The sequence below is a fragment of the Capricornis sumatraensis genome, chromosome 21 (assembly GCF_032405125.1).
Source record: "Capricornis sumatraensis isolate serow.1 chromosome 21, serow.2, whole genome shotgun sequence".
In the NCBI taxonomy this organism is placed as follows: domain Eukaryota; kingdom Metazoa; phylum Chordata; class Mammalia; order Artiodactyla; family Bovidae; genus Capricornis; species Capricornis sumatraensis.
The window spans coordinates 32,343,868-32,356,642 of NC_091089.1; positions in this window are offsets into that span (position 1 = coordinate 32,343,868).

The following is a 12,775-nucleotide window of genomic DNA, read 5'->3' on the forward strand; positions in this document are numbered from 1 at the left end:
AACATTAGACTTTTAGAAGCAGACTTTTGGAAGTTCCTTGGAAGCAGGAGCCTAATGTCTAGAGTTAGAAAGTAGGAACCCCATTCCTACTTTACTGGCATATCCTCAGTAAATAGTGTGTGGGAAATTGTCTACATACAGCCGTACACACTGTATATGACTTTAATAACACCATAGTGTTTATTTTATATTTAAAAAGAAAAATTAGGTTGACTCTCAAGTGAGCATGTAAACATCTTCTCTAGCCCTATAATATAGCAGCTGATTTTGGCTCAAAGACTGAAACTCAGCTTTCCTAGACAGCCACTTCTGTGATCACATTTGTGTAAAACACCCTTAGTTCCAATAACTAAACAATACTATTTGGCATGGGGAAAACCTGATCCAAGCATATTTTTCTTTTTAAACACAAACTTTTGAAACATCTTAATTCTTTAGGTACTAACTAGAGTCAAGGGACCCTTTATTCTAATTTCTAGCTCTAATATCATAAACCTGTCTGAAAAACCAAGGTTTTTTTTGAGCAGACAACACACAGATACTCAGACACACATTACTTGATGTTTCAATTAACACCATTTCAAAGTTCAATACTCAGAGCCTTTCCATTAAAATTTAAAAAAACTCAAAGTTCTCAGCAATATCTTTTGTTGCTGTTGTTTAGTCAGTCAGTTGTGTCCGACTTTTTTGCGACCCTTTGGACTATAGCCTGCCAGGCTCCTCTCTCCATGGGGATTCTCCAGGCAAGAATACTGGAGTGGGTTGCCATTTTCTTCTCCAGAATCTTTGATATGACCGTAAAACTCTTACAAGCCTTAGAGACATGTACTTATGCTCTTTCTTTTTTTTTTTAGTAGAAATCAATAATTCTGTTTTCAGTGGGGATAATACATGGTGTATTTGTAAACTATTAGCACTGTTCTAAAAAGGAAATAAACTCACAGCTGCTTCCAAGGTGGTGTATTATTAGATCTTAATATTTAACTTAGTTTTCTCACCAAAATCGATTTGCTGCTGCTGTTGTTATGACTGCTTCCAGGTGGTTGTCTGCCTTAAAGAAATACACAATTAAATTAGTTCAGGAATGTTCTACCCCTAAATTATATTTTCCACTTTTATTTTTATTTTGAAGTGCATCATTTCATTTGGCCTCTGAAAACAATCATGAGGCCTCTCCTTGCTGTGTGTCTCATTTCTCAAAATACTAGTCAACAGGGAAAGGAACAAGAGAACTGGATCTTCCTGATGGAGGTGGCTCCTGCACACAGATTACCAAGCTGAAACTTCACTGCATTGTTATTGAAAACAATGCATTCCTTGCCTTCACAAAGTGCTCCCCAGTTTTCATATTGAAAACTCTTTCTTTTGCCAGAAACAGTGTACTGTGAAGCAAATGGGGCAGGTTTTATCATAGGAGCAATTTAGCATTACGCTTCTTACACTGACGTTTGATAGCTCTTTATTTAGACTTGGGGTGAACATTTCAAAACTCAGTGTTGCCTCAAATATTTCAAATTTCTAAGTCTCATTTTATAATCCTTTACCCTAGATTTTTTTTAAACCTAAAATCTCTAAAACCAAATCAACTGAGAATCCTTGAATGGTTTCCATTTGATACATTTTCTGCTTCCATGTGTAAAACAGGGTGTCCTTTGGTAAAACAATTTACTAACCCTCAATGTACCCTGTGGCTGCTCCTCTTGAGAAGGAAAAAAAAAATCTTATTACAATGACCTTCCCTGGTAGTTTCCCTGGTGGCTCAGAAAGTAAAATCTGCCTGCAATGTGGGAGACCCTGGTTCTATCCCTGAATTGGGAAGACTCCCTGGGAAAAGGAATGGCAACTCACTCCATTATTCTTGCCTGGAGAATTCCATGGACAGAGGAGCTTGGTGGGCTATAGTCCATGGTGTCACAAAGAGTTGGATATGGCCGAGCAACTAACACAATTTAACTTTCCAATGAGCTATGTACAACAATTTTGTGGTTGAGTGCTCTGTGGCTTCTGAAACTTCTTAATTTGATTTTTTAGGTTATGCTCAAAAATCACACTTGGGATTTACCCCATATACCATCTTTACCAGGAGTGGCCTGGTTCATAGTCTGAATAAGCAATAGCCAAAAAGATGTGGCCTCAGGGATCCCAAGATGACTACCTTGCCATCACTAAAATATTCTTTTTTCTCACAATTTGCTGCTCAATTTCTTTGTGACTACCTGAAATATTTTTTAGCAGAGGATGAATTTTTTTCTTTTTGTACTGTGAAAAGTGAAGTCACTCAGTCGTGTCCAACTCTTTGTGACCCCATGGACTGTAGCCTACCAGGCTCCTCCATTCATGGGATTCTCCAGGCAAGAATACAGTGGAAACAGTGTCAGACTTTATTTTTGGGGGCTCCAAAATCACTGCAGATGGTGACTGCAGCCATGAAATTTAAAGACACTTACTCCTTGGAAGAAAAGTTATGACCAAACTAGATAGCATATTGAAAAGCAGAGACATTATTTTGCCAACAAAGGTCTGTCTAGTCAAGGCTATGGTTTTTCCAGGAGTCATGTATGGATGTGAGAGTTGGACTGTGAAGAAAGCTGGGCGCCGAAGAATTGATGCTTTTGAACTGTGGTGTTGGAGAAGACTCTTGAGAGTCCCTTGGACTGCAAGGAGATCCAACCAGTCCATCCTAAAGGAGACCAGTCCTGGGTGTTCATTGGAAGGACTGATGCTGAGGCTGAAACTCCAATACTTCGGCCACCTCATGCGAAGAGTTGACTCATTGGAAAAGACCCTGATGCTGGGAGGGATTAGGGGCAGGAAGAGAAGGGGATGTCAGAGGATGAGATGGCAGGATGGCATCACCAACTCAATGGACATGAGTTTGGGTAAACTCCAGGAGTTGGTGATGGACAGGGAGGCCTGGTGTGCTGGGATTCATCGGGTCGAAAAGAGTCGGACATGACTGAGCGACTGAACTGAACTGAACTGAACTGTGAAAAACTAAGTTAGACATTTAAACACTCTCACAAAGAATTGCAAATACTGTAAACATTGATTCCTTCTTGTGTGGAGATTCTGATGGGAGATAAGATGTGCAGGCATAGCATGCCTATTGCTAAGGTGAAAAACTGGCATTTGGTGGATGAAAAGGGCTTCTCTGGTGGCTCAGTGATAAAGAACCCACCTGCCAAGGCAGGAAACTTAAGGGACACGGGTTTGATCCCTAGGTCTGGAAGATTCCCCTGGAGAAGGAAATGGGAACCCATTCCAGTATTCTTGCCTGGGAAATCCCATGGACAGAGGAGCCTAATGGGTAACAGTTTGCGTGATTACAAAGAGTTGGAGACAACTGAGTACACACCTTTATCTTTTTTTTAAGGGAGACTGAGGATAAAACTCATAGCCTGCTGCCTGCCTTTGCTCATGATCAATCCTGGAGATTTTAATTATCCTAAAAAGAATGATAATTGTCATAGAGCTTTCTGATACTACAAGAAAATCTCTTCTTCCCCTCTGTGGTAGCTAATTTTTGGGCACAGGTAGAAATATTTTGGAGAAGGGATAGGCTACCCATTCCTGTATTCTTGGGCTTCCTTGATGGCTCAGATGGTAAATAATCCGCCTGCAATGTGGGAGATCTGGGTTCGATCCCTGGGTCAGGAAGATCCACTCGAGAAGGAAATAACAACCCACTCCAGTATTCTTGCCTGGAAAATTCCATGGACAGAGGAGCCTGGCGGGCTACAGTCCATGGAGTCACCGAGTTGGACACGACTGAGCACAACACAGGAATATTTTAACATTGGAGTGTCTATGTTCTAACTTAGAATCCTTCTTGCCTCTTTTCCGTGATCTTCTTAATACCACTTCTAGTAGTGGGATTTCTTAAGTACTTTAAATGTCAAATGTAACAGTTGCTTTACATAGGGTCTAATAGAACTGTACTACCAAAGAGTTATAATTTATAAATCTTAAGATATTAATTACTATTGGCTGTTGTTAATGATTTACACAATATATTAGGCTAATTAATATTATTGATCAACAGTATCCAGTTAAAAATATATGTATCCATCTCATGTTCCTAGCATATGCCTTCTTAATTTTGAGTCTAAAACTCAGAAATGATATTGACAGAACACGAACCTTTAAAATTAATATTTCATTTTTTAATTTAAAATAATCAATTTTTAAATATTAAGGAAAGTTAATTTTTTATTCCTGGGTTTAATATTTTTGTGATAGAATTTATATTCTTAAACATCTAGTTTAGGACTCAGTGCTAAAGATCAGCATAGATTAAGAAGCAGCAAACCGTGGCCTCTTGCTATTCAGCCACTGTCTGTTTTTTTATAAATACTGTTTTATTGAAACAGTCACATCCATTCATTATGCATTGTCCATGGCTGTGTTCCTACAAAAGAGTTGAGTCATTGTCACAGAGACCATATGGTCCTCAAAGATGAAGATATTTGTTGTCTGGCCCTTTACAGAAAAAGTTTGCCAACTCCTGCTGTAGGTTAATCAAAACTTCACCAGTTTGAAAAATCTTTAGCAACTCAGTAAATTATTTTCCTGTTATCAAGGAAATAATCAACTTTATACCTCCAGAAAAAGATAATTCAAATTTAAGTGTTTTCCTAACCTAATCTGATGCTATAAAAATAAAATAGCATATGTTAAACATCTAGGATTTGGAGCAATACCACAATTTGTTAGACTTCAGTTTTCTGAAAATCATTTTTTAGTATATCAGGCAGATTATTTGGTGATTCTAAGTTTTGTTTTTAAAAAATGTGATGGAAAATACTAGACAAAAGAGTATAGTGATTTCACAATTAGACAATTCTGTCTGCTGCAAACAAATAGCAATGATACATAAAATACAAAGAGGAAGTCTAATGTACATAATCAGGATCAGAAAGAAGACGACATTGTTAAGGACTGGAAACAAAAGAGAAAAATATGGGACTCGGGACTTCCTTAGTGGTCCAGTGGTTAAGACTCCATGCTCCCAATGTAAAGGGCATGAGTTCAGTTCCTGGTCAGGGAACTAAAATCCTGCATGCCATATGACATGGCCTAGAATACACATACATAATATTACAAAAATTATAAAAACTATAAAATATCTAGGACTTCCCTGGTGGCTCAGATGGTAAAGCATCTGCCTACAATGCAGGAGACCCAGTTCGATCCCTGTGTTGGGAAGATCCTCTGGAGAAGGAAATGGCAACCCACTCCAGTACTCTTGCCTGGAAAATCCCATGGACAGAGGAGCCTGGTAAGTTACAGTCCACAGGGTTGCAAAGAGTCTGACATGACTGAGCAATTTTCTTTATTTTCTTTATAAAATATCTAAGGACATAAAAGAAGATCTGGGAAAATACTGCATACTTAGGAACTGGAAAATCTGAATTTTAATATCTGGTTTCACCTGCACTAACCTCTAACTTTAAGGCAATTTCAATCAAAATTTTCACATACTATTTTGCAAACTAGATATGTCATCATAAAATTAAGGGAAGAGTATAGGACTAAGAACATAAATTTTAAAAATTTAAGCATTGAGGGTAGGAGGAGAAAGAGTCAACAGAGGATGAGATGGTTGAATGACATCACCAACGCAATGGATATGAGTGTGAGCAAACTCCAGGAGATAGTGAAGGACAGGGAAGCCTGGCATGCTGCAGTCCATGGGGATGCAAAGAATCAGACACAAATTATCAACTAAACAGCAGCAACAACAAAGCATCTAAAGAAGAGAAGGAAAGCAAAACTGTGTACTGTGGGAAGTGGTATACAAAAGAATAAAGAAATATTTATCCTTAAAGATGAATAAGGTATGGGAGTTTCCTGGAAGTCCAAGGGTTAAGACTTTGCCTTCCAATGCAAGGAAATGTGGGTTCAATCCCTAGTCGGGAGCTAAGATCCCAGGTGCATTTCAACCAAAAAGCCAAAACATAAAACAGAAGCAATATTGTAACAAATTGAATAAAGACTTAAAAAAAAAAAAAAGATGAGTAAGTTAAGTTTTAAAGCTAGAATAAAGTGCATGTGTGTGTGCGTGCACACATGCGTGGTCAGTCGTATCCAACTCTTCACAGCCCCAAGGACTGTGGCCCGCCAGGCTCCTCTGTGAAGGGGATTTCCCAGGCAAGAATACTGGAATAGGTTGTCATTTCCTACTCTAGGGTATCTTCCCAACCCAGGGATCAAGCTCGCATCTCTTGCTTCTCCAACCTTGGCAGTCAATTTCTTTACCACTAGCACAATCCGAGAAGCCCTAGAGTAAACTAGTGTGTGGTATTGGCAGAGTGATATACAGATAAACCAATAGAAGTGTGAAGAGTCCATATACACAAGGAAAATTGAAATATGACAGAGATGGCATAAAATCAGTAGAGGAAAGGATGAGTTCAATTCAGTTCAGTTCAGTCGCTCAGTCGTGTCAGACTCTTTGCAACCCCATGAATTGCAGCACATCAGGCCTCCCTGTCCATAACCAACTCCCAGAGTTCACTCAGACTCATGTCTGTAGAGTCAATGATGCCATCCAGCCATCTCATCCTCTGTCGTCCCCTTCTCCTTCTGCCCCCAATCCCTCCCAGCATCAGAGTCTTTTCCAACGCATCAACTCCTTTGCATGAGGTGGCCAAAGTACTGAAGCTTCAGCTTTAGCATCATTCCTTCCAAAGAAATCCCAGGGTTGATCTACTTCAGAAAGGACTAGTTGGATCTCCTTGCAGTCCAAGGAACTCTCAAGAGTCTTTTCCAACACCACAGTTCAAAAGCATCAATTCTTCTGTGCTCAGCCTTCTTCACAGTCCAACTCTCACATCCATACATGACTACTGGAAAAACCATAGCCTTGACTAGAGGGACCTTAGTCAGCAAAGTAATGTCTCTGTTTTTGAATATGCTATCTAGGTTGGTCACAACCTTTCTTCCAAGGAGTAAGCGTCTTTTAATTTCTTGGCTGCAGTCACCATCTGCAGTGATTTTGGAGCCCAAAAAAATAAAGTCTGACACTGTTTCCACTGTTTTCCCATCTATTTCCCATGAAGTGATGGGACCAGATGCCATGATCTTCGTTTTCTGACTGTTGAGCTTTAGACCAACTTTTTCACTCTCCTCTTTCACTTTCATCAAGAGGCTTTTTAGTTCCTCTTCACTTTCTGCCATAAGGGTGGTGTCATCTGCATATCTGAGGTTTTTGATATTTCTCCCGGAAGTCTTGAGTCCAGCTTGTGCTTCTTCCAGTCCAGCATTTCTCATGATGTACTCTGCATAGAAGTTAAATAAGCAGGGTGACAATATACAGCTTTGACGTACTCGTTTTCCTATTTGGAACCAGTCTGTGGTTCCATGTCCAGTTCTAACTGTTGCTTCCTGACCTGCATACAGATTTCTCAAGAGGCAGGTCAGGTGGTCTGGTATTCCCATCTCTCTCAGAATTTTCCACAGTTTATTGTGATCCACACAGTCAAAGGCTTTGGCTTAGTCAATAAAGCAGAAATAGATGTTTTTCTGGAACTCTCTTGCTTTTTCCATGATCCAGCAGATGTTGGCAATTTGATCTCTGGGTCCTCTGCCTTTTCTAAAGCCAGCTTGAACATCAGGAATTTCACGGTTCACGTATTGCTGAAGCCTGGCTTGGAGAATTTTGAGCATTACTTTACTAGCGTGTGAGCTGAGTGCAATTGTGTGGTAGTTTGAGCATTCTTTGGCATTGCCTTTCTTTGGGAATGGAATGAAAACTGACCTTTTCCAGTCCTGTGGCCACTGGTGAGTTTTCCAAACTTGCTGGCATATTGAGTACAGCAGTTTCACAGCATCATCTTTCAGGATTTGAAATAGCTCAACTGGAATTCCATCACCTCCACTAGCTTTGTTTGTAGTGATGCTTTCTAAGGCCCACTTGACTTCACATTCCAGGATGTCTGGCTCTAGATGAGTGATCACATCATCGTGATTATCCAGGTCGTGAAGATCTTTTTTGTACAGTTCTTCTGTGTATTCTTGCCACCTCTTCTTAATATCTTCTGCTTCTGTTAGGTCCAGACCATTTCTGTCCTTTGTCGAGCCCATCTTTGCATGAAATGTTCCCTTGGTATCTCTAATTTTCTTGAAGAGATCTCTAGTCTTTCCCATTCTGTTCTTTTCCTCTATTTCTTTGCATTGATCACTGAAGAAGGCTTTCTTATCTCTTCTTGGAATTCTTTGGAACTGTGCATTCAGATGCTTATATCTTTCCTTTTCTCCTTCGTTTTTCGATTCTCTTTTTTTCACAGCTATTTCTAAGGCCTCCCCAGACAGCCATTTTGCTTTTTTGCCTTTCTTTTCCATGGGGATGGTCTTGATACCTATCTGCTGTACAATGTTAGGAACCTCATTCCATATTTCATCAGGCACTCTATCTATCAGATCTAGGCCCTTAAATCTATTTCTCACTTCCACTGTATAATCATAAGGAATTTGATTTAGGTCATACCTGAATGGTCTAGCAATTTTCCCTACTTTCTTCAATTTGAGTCTGAATTTGGTAATAAGGAGTTCATGATCTGAGCCACAGTCAGCTCCTGGTTTTGTTTTTGCTGACTGTATAGAGCTTCTCCATCTTTGGCTGCAAAGAATTAATCAATCTGATTTTGGTGTTGACCATCTGGTGATGTCCATGTGTAGAGTCTTCTCTTGTGTTGTTGGAAGCGGATGTTTGCTATGACCAGTGCATTTTCTTGGCAAAACTCTGTTAGTCTTTGCCCTGCTTCATTCCACATTCCAAGGCCAAATTTGCCTGTTACTCCAAGTGTTGCTTGACTTCCTACTTTTGCATTCCAGTCCCCTAGAATGAAAAGGACTTTTTTTTTAGGTGTTAGTTCTAAAAGGTTTTGTAGGTCTTCATAGAACCATTCAACTTCAGCTTCTTCAGCGTTACTGGTTTGGGCAGAGACTTGGATTACTGTGATATTGAATGGTTTGCCTTGGAGATGAACAGAGATCATTCTGTCATTTTTGAGATTGCATCCAAGTACTGCATTTCAGACTCCTTGTTGACCATGATGGCTACTCCATTTCTTCTGAGGGATTCCTGCCCGCAGTAGTAAATATAATGGTCATCTGAGTTAAATTTACCCATTCCAGTCCATTTTAGTTCACTTATCCCTAGAATGTCAACGTTCACTTTTGCCATCTCTTGTTTGACCACTTCCAATTTGCCTTGATTCATGGACCTGACATTCCAGGTTCCTATGCAATATTGCTCTTTACAGCATCAGATCTTCATTCTATCACCAGTCACATTCACAGCTGCGTATTGTTTTTGCTTTGGCTCCATCCCTTCATTCTTTCTAGAGTTATTTCTCCACTGATCTCCAGTAGCATATTTGGCACCTACTGACCTGGGGAGTTCCTCTTTCAGTATCCTATCATTTTGCCTTTTCATACTGTTCATGGGGTTCTCAAGGCAAGAATACTGACGTGGTTTGCCATTCCCTTCTCCAGTGGACCACATTCTGTCAGACCTCTCCACCATGACCTGGCCATCTTGGGTTACCCCACAGGCATGGCTTAATTTCACTGAGTTTGACAAGGCTGTGGTCCTAGTGTGATTAGATTGACTAGTTTTCTGTGAGTATGGTTTCAATGTGTCTGCCCTCTGATGCCCTCTTGCAACACCTACCATCTTACTTGGGTTTCTCTTACCTTGGGCTTGGGGTATCTCTTCACGGCTGCTCCAGCAAAGTGTAGTCACTGCTACTTACCTTGGATGAGGTTAGTACTTCTAATTCCCAAGGAGTTATGAAATGGTCAAAGAGACCGAAAAGTTTGCCCGAGAAAGGAGTGTTTGGTCCACACGTTTTGCCCATTTCTGGTCAGTTCCCAAAGGAGACATTGAGTGCCTCTTGGCATTGGCAGGTCGGTATAAATCCCTGACAGGTTTCTGCCATAAGCCGTATGAGATCACTGTGGAACTGCAGAGCAGGGGCCTTATTGGCTTCATGCAGGGCATGTCATTCATTCATACAAGCACACCGTAGGGTTAGCAAAGCAGAGCAGAAAACGTGTTCGCTAAGAGAACAAAGAACTATTGCTCCAAGCCCCTTACCTTGTCCTGAAGGACCCCAGACAAGCCCCCAAGATGAAAGGTTGTTGTTGAATCACGACGCCAGGATTCTTGGCCCCCAGAGGAGAAGAATTCAATCCGGGGCCAGAGATGAGGCTTGATCGCTCAGAGCTTTTGTGTAATAAAGTTTTATTAAAGTATAAAGGAGATAGAGAAAGCTTCTGACATAGACATCAGAAGGGGGCAGAAAGAGTGCCATGAACTCGCCAGTAAACACTATTGGTGCAATGAAAATAATAATGGAAAATAAATGTAGATTTCTACCTCAGATCATATGAAAAATGTATTTTTTCAACTTTATTAAAGTTCTAAAATTATTCTGAAAGAGATGGGAATACCAGACCACCTGATCTGACTCTTGAGAAACCTGTATGCACGTCAGTAAGCAACAGTTAGAACTGGACATGGAACAACAGACTGGTTCCAAATAGGAAAGGGAGTATATTGTATACATCAAGGCTGTATATTGTCACCCTGCTTATTTAACTTATATGTAGAGTACATCATGAGAAACACTGGGCTGGAAGAAGCACAAGCTGGAATCAAGATTGCTAGGAGAAATATCAATAACCCTTAGGGGAGAAAGTGAAGAAGAACTAAAGAGCCTCTTGATGAAAGTGAAAGAGGAGAGTGAAAAATCTGGCTTAAAGCTCAACATTCAGAAAACTAAGATCAAGGCATCCGGTCCCATCACTTTGTGGCAAATAGATGGGGAAACAGCAGCAGACTTTATTTTGGGGGGCTTCAAAATCGCTGCAGATGGTGACTGCAGCCATGAAATTAAGAAGCTTACTTCTTGGAAGGAAAGTTATGACCAACCTAGACAGCATATTAAAAAGCAGAGACATTACTTTGTCAACAAAGGTCCATCTAGTCAAGGCTATGGTTTTTCCAGTGGTCATGTATGGATGTGAGAGTTGGACTGTGAAGAAAGCTGAGTGCCGAAGAATTGATGCTTTTGAACTGAGGTGTTAGAGAAGACTCTTGAGAGTCTCTTGGACTGCAAGGAGATCCAACCAGTCCATCCTAAAGGAGATCAGACCTGGGTGTTCATTGGAAGGACTGATGTTGAAGCTGAAACTTCAATACTTTGGCCACCTCATGTGAAGAGCTGACTCACTGGAAAAGACCCTGATGCTGGGAAAGATTGAGGGCAGGAGGAGAAGGGGACAACAGAGGATGAGATGGTTGGATGGCATCACCGACTCAATGGACATGGGTTTGGGTGGACTCTGGGAGTTGGTGATGGACAGAGAAGCCTGGTGTGCTGCAGTTCATGGAGTCACAAAGAGTCAGACATGACTGAGAGACTGAACTGAACTCTCCTAAACACAAAAAGTAAACTTTAAAACTTCAAAATTTAAAAAAATAATAAAGGAAAATATTTATCATCTCAGAGTAATAAAGACTTTCTTAAAAATCAGACAAAAATATGATAACCATAAAGATAAAAATGGATAAATTTGACTAAATTAAAGGAAAAGAAGACTATTCAAAAAATACCTTAAATTAAGTGAAAATGAAACAGAAGGAAACAAAAAAGTCATTGGCCTGAAGAGACTATTTGCAAAACACATAACCACCAAAAGATTTTTATCCAAATATGTTAACCAAGCAAAACAAAACTCCTGCTTGCTATGGAATAGCAGTCAGTATTGAGGCTGCTAAGTACAAAGAACTTCATTTGAAGGTCTTAAGAACTGCAGTTCGGGAGACACAGATTTAGGTAAAATTAAAAAAGTGTTCTGGAGAAGAATAAGAATCAGGGCTTATAAAGGTAAAAGTCACAGGCTACTTAAGAATTATGATTGAACCTGAAGCAAAGTAGAAAATACTTGTCCTCAAGGGATAGGCTGTCACGAGTTATTTCAGAGTAAGAGTCTGATAAGTATCTTAAGTTTCTGCAACATTAGGCAGAAGTTCTGGATGGCTACATTAGAACAAGAAGTGGTCAAAGTTCAAATTCTATTGGCCTGAGACATGCCTGAGTTCTACTTCCTCAGTGGCCTCCTGGCTCCGTTTTAAGGAGCTCCCTTAGCAATACTGACTCCATTTTTACTTTCTTTTCATAACCAATGAAACAAAGTCCAAGAACCTAGTAGAAAAGTGAGCATAGAGTATGAACAGAAAATTTACAGACATGAAAATCTGCACGTGCGCTAAGTTGTTTCAGTCGTGTCTGACTCTTTGTGACCCTATGGACTGTAGCCAGCCAGGCTCCTCTGTCCATGGGATTCTCCAGGCAAGAATACTAGAGTGCATTGCCGTGCCTCCTCCAGGGGATCTTCCCAATCCAGGTATCAAACCCACGTCTCTTACATCTCCTGCATTGGCAAGCGGGTTCTTTACAACTAGCACTACCAGAGAAGCCCATGAAAATCTGAGTACAAAATAAATTTATGGAAAGTGAAAAGAAAGTGTTAGTCGCTCAGTCATGTCTGACTCTTTAGAAACCCCATGACTGTAGCCCACCAGGTTCCTTTGTTCATGGGATTCTCCAGACAAGAATACTGGAATGGGTTGCCATCCTCTTCTCCAGGGGATCTTCCTGACCCAGGGTTGGACCTGGGTCTCCAGCATTGCAGGCAGATTCTTTACCATCTGAGCCACCAGGGAAGCCCCAAATTTATGAAAATGTTAACCTAATTAGAAACT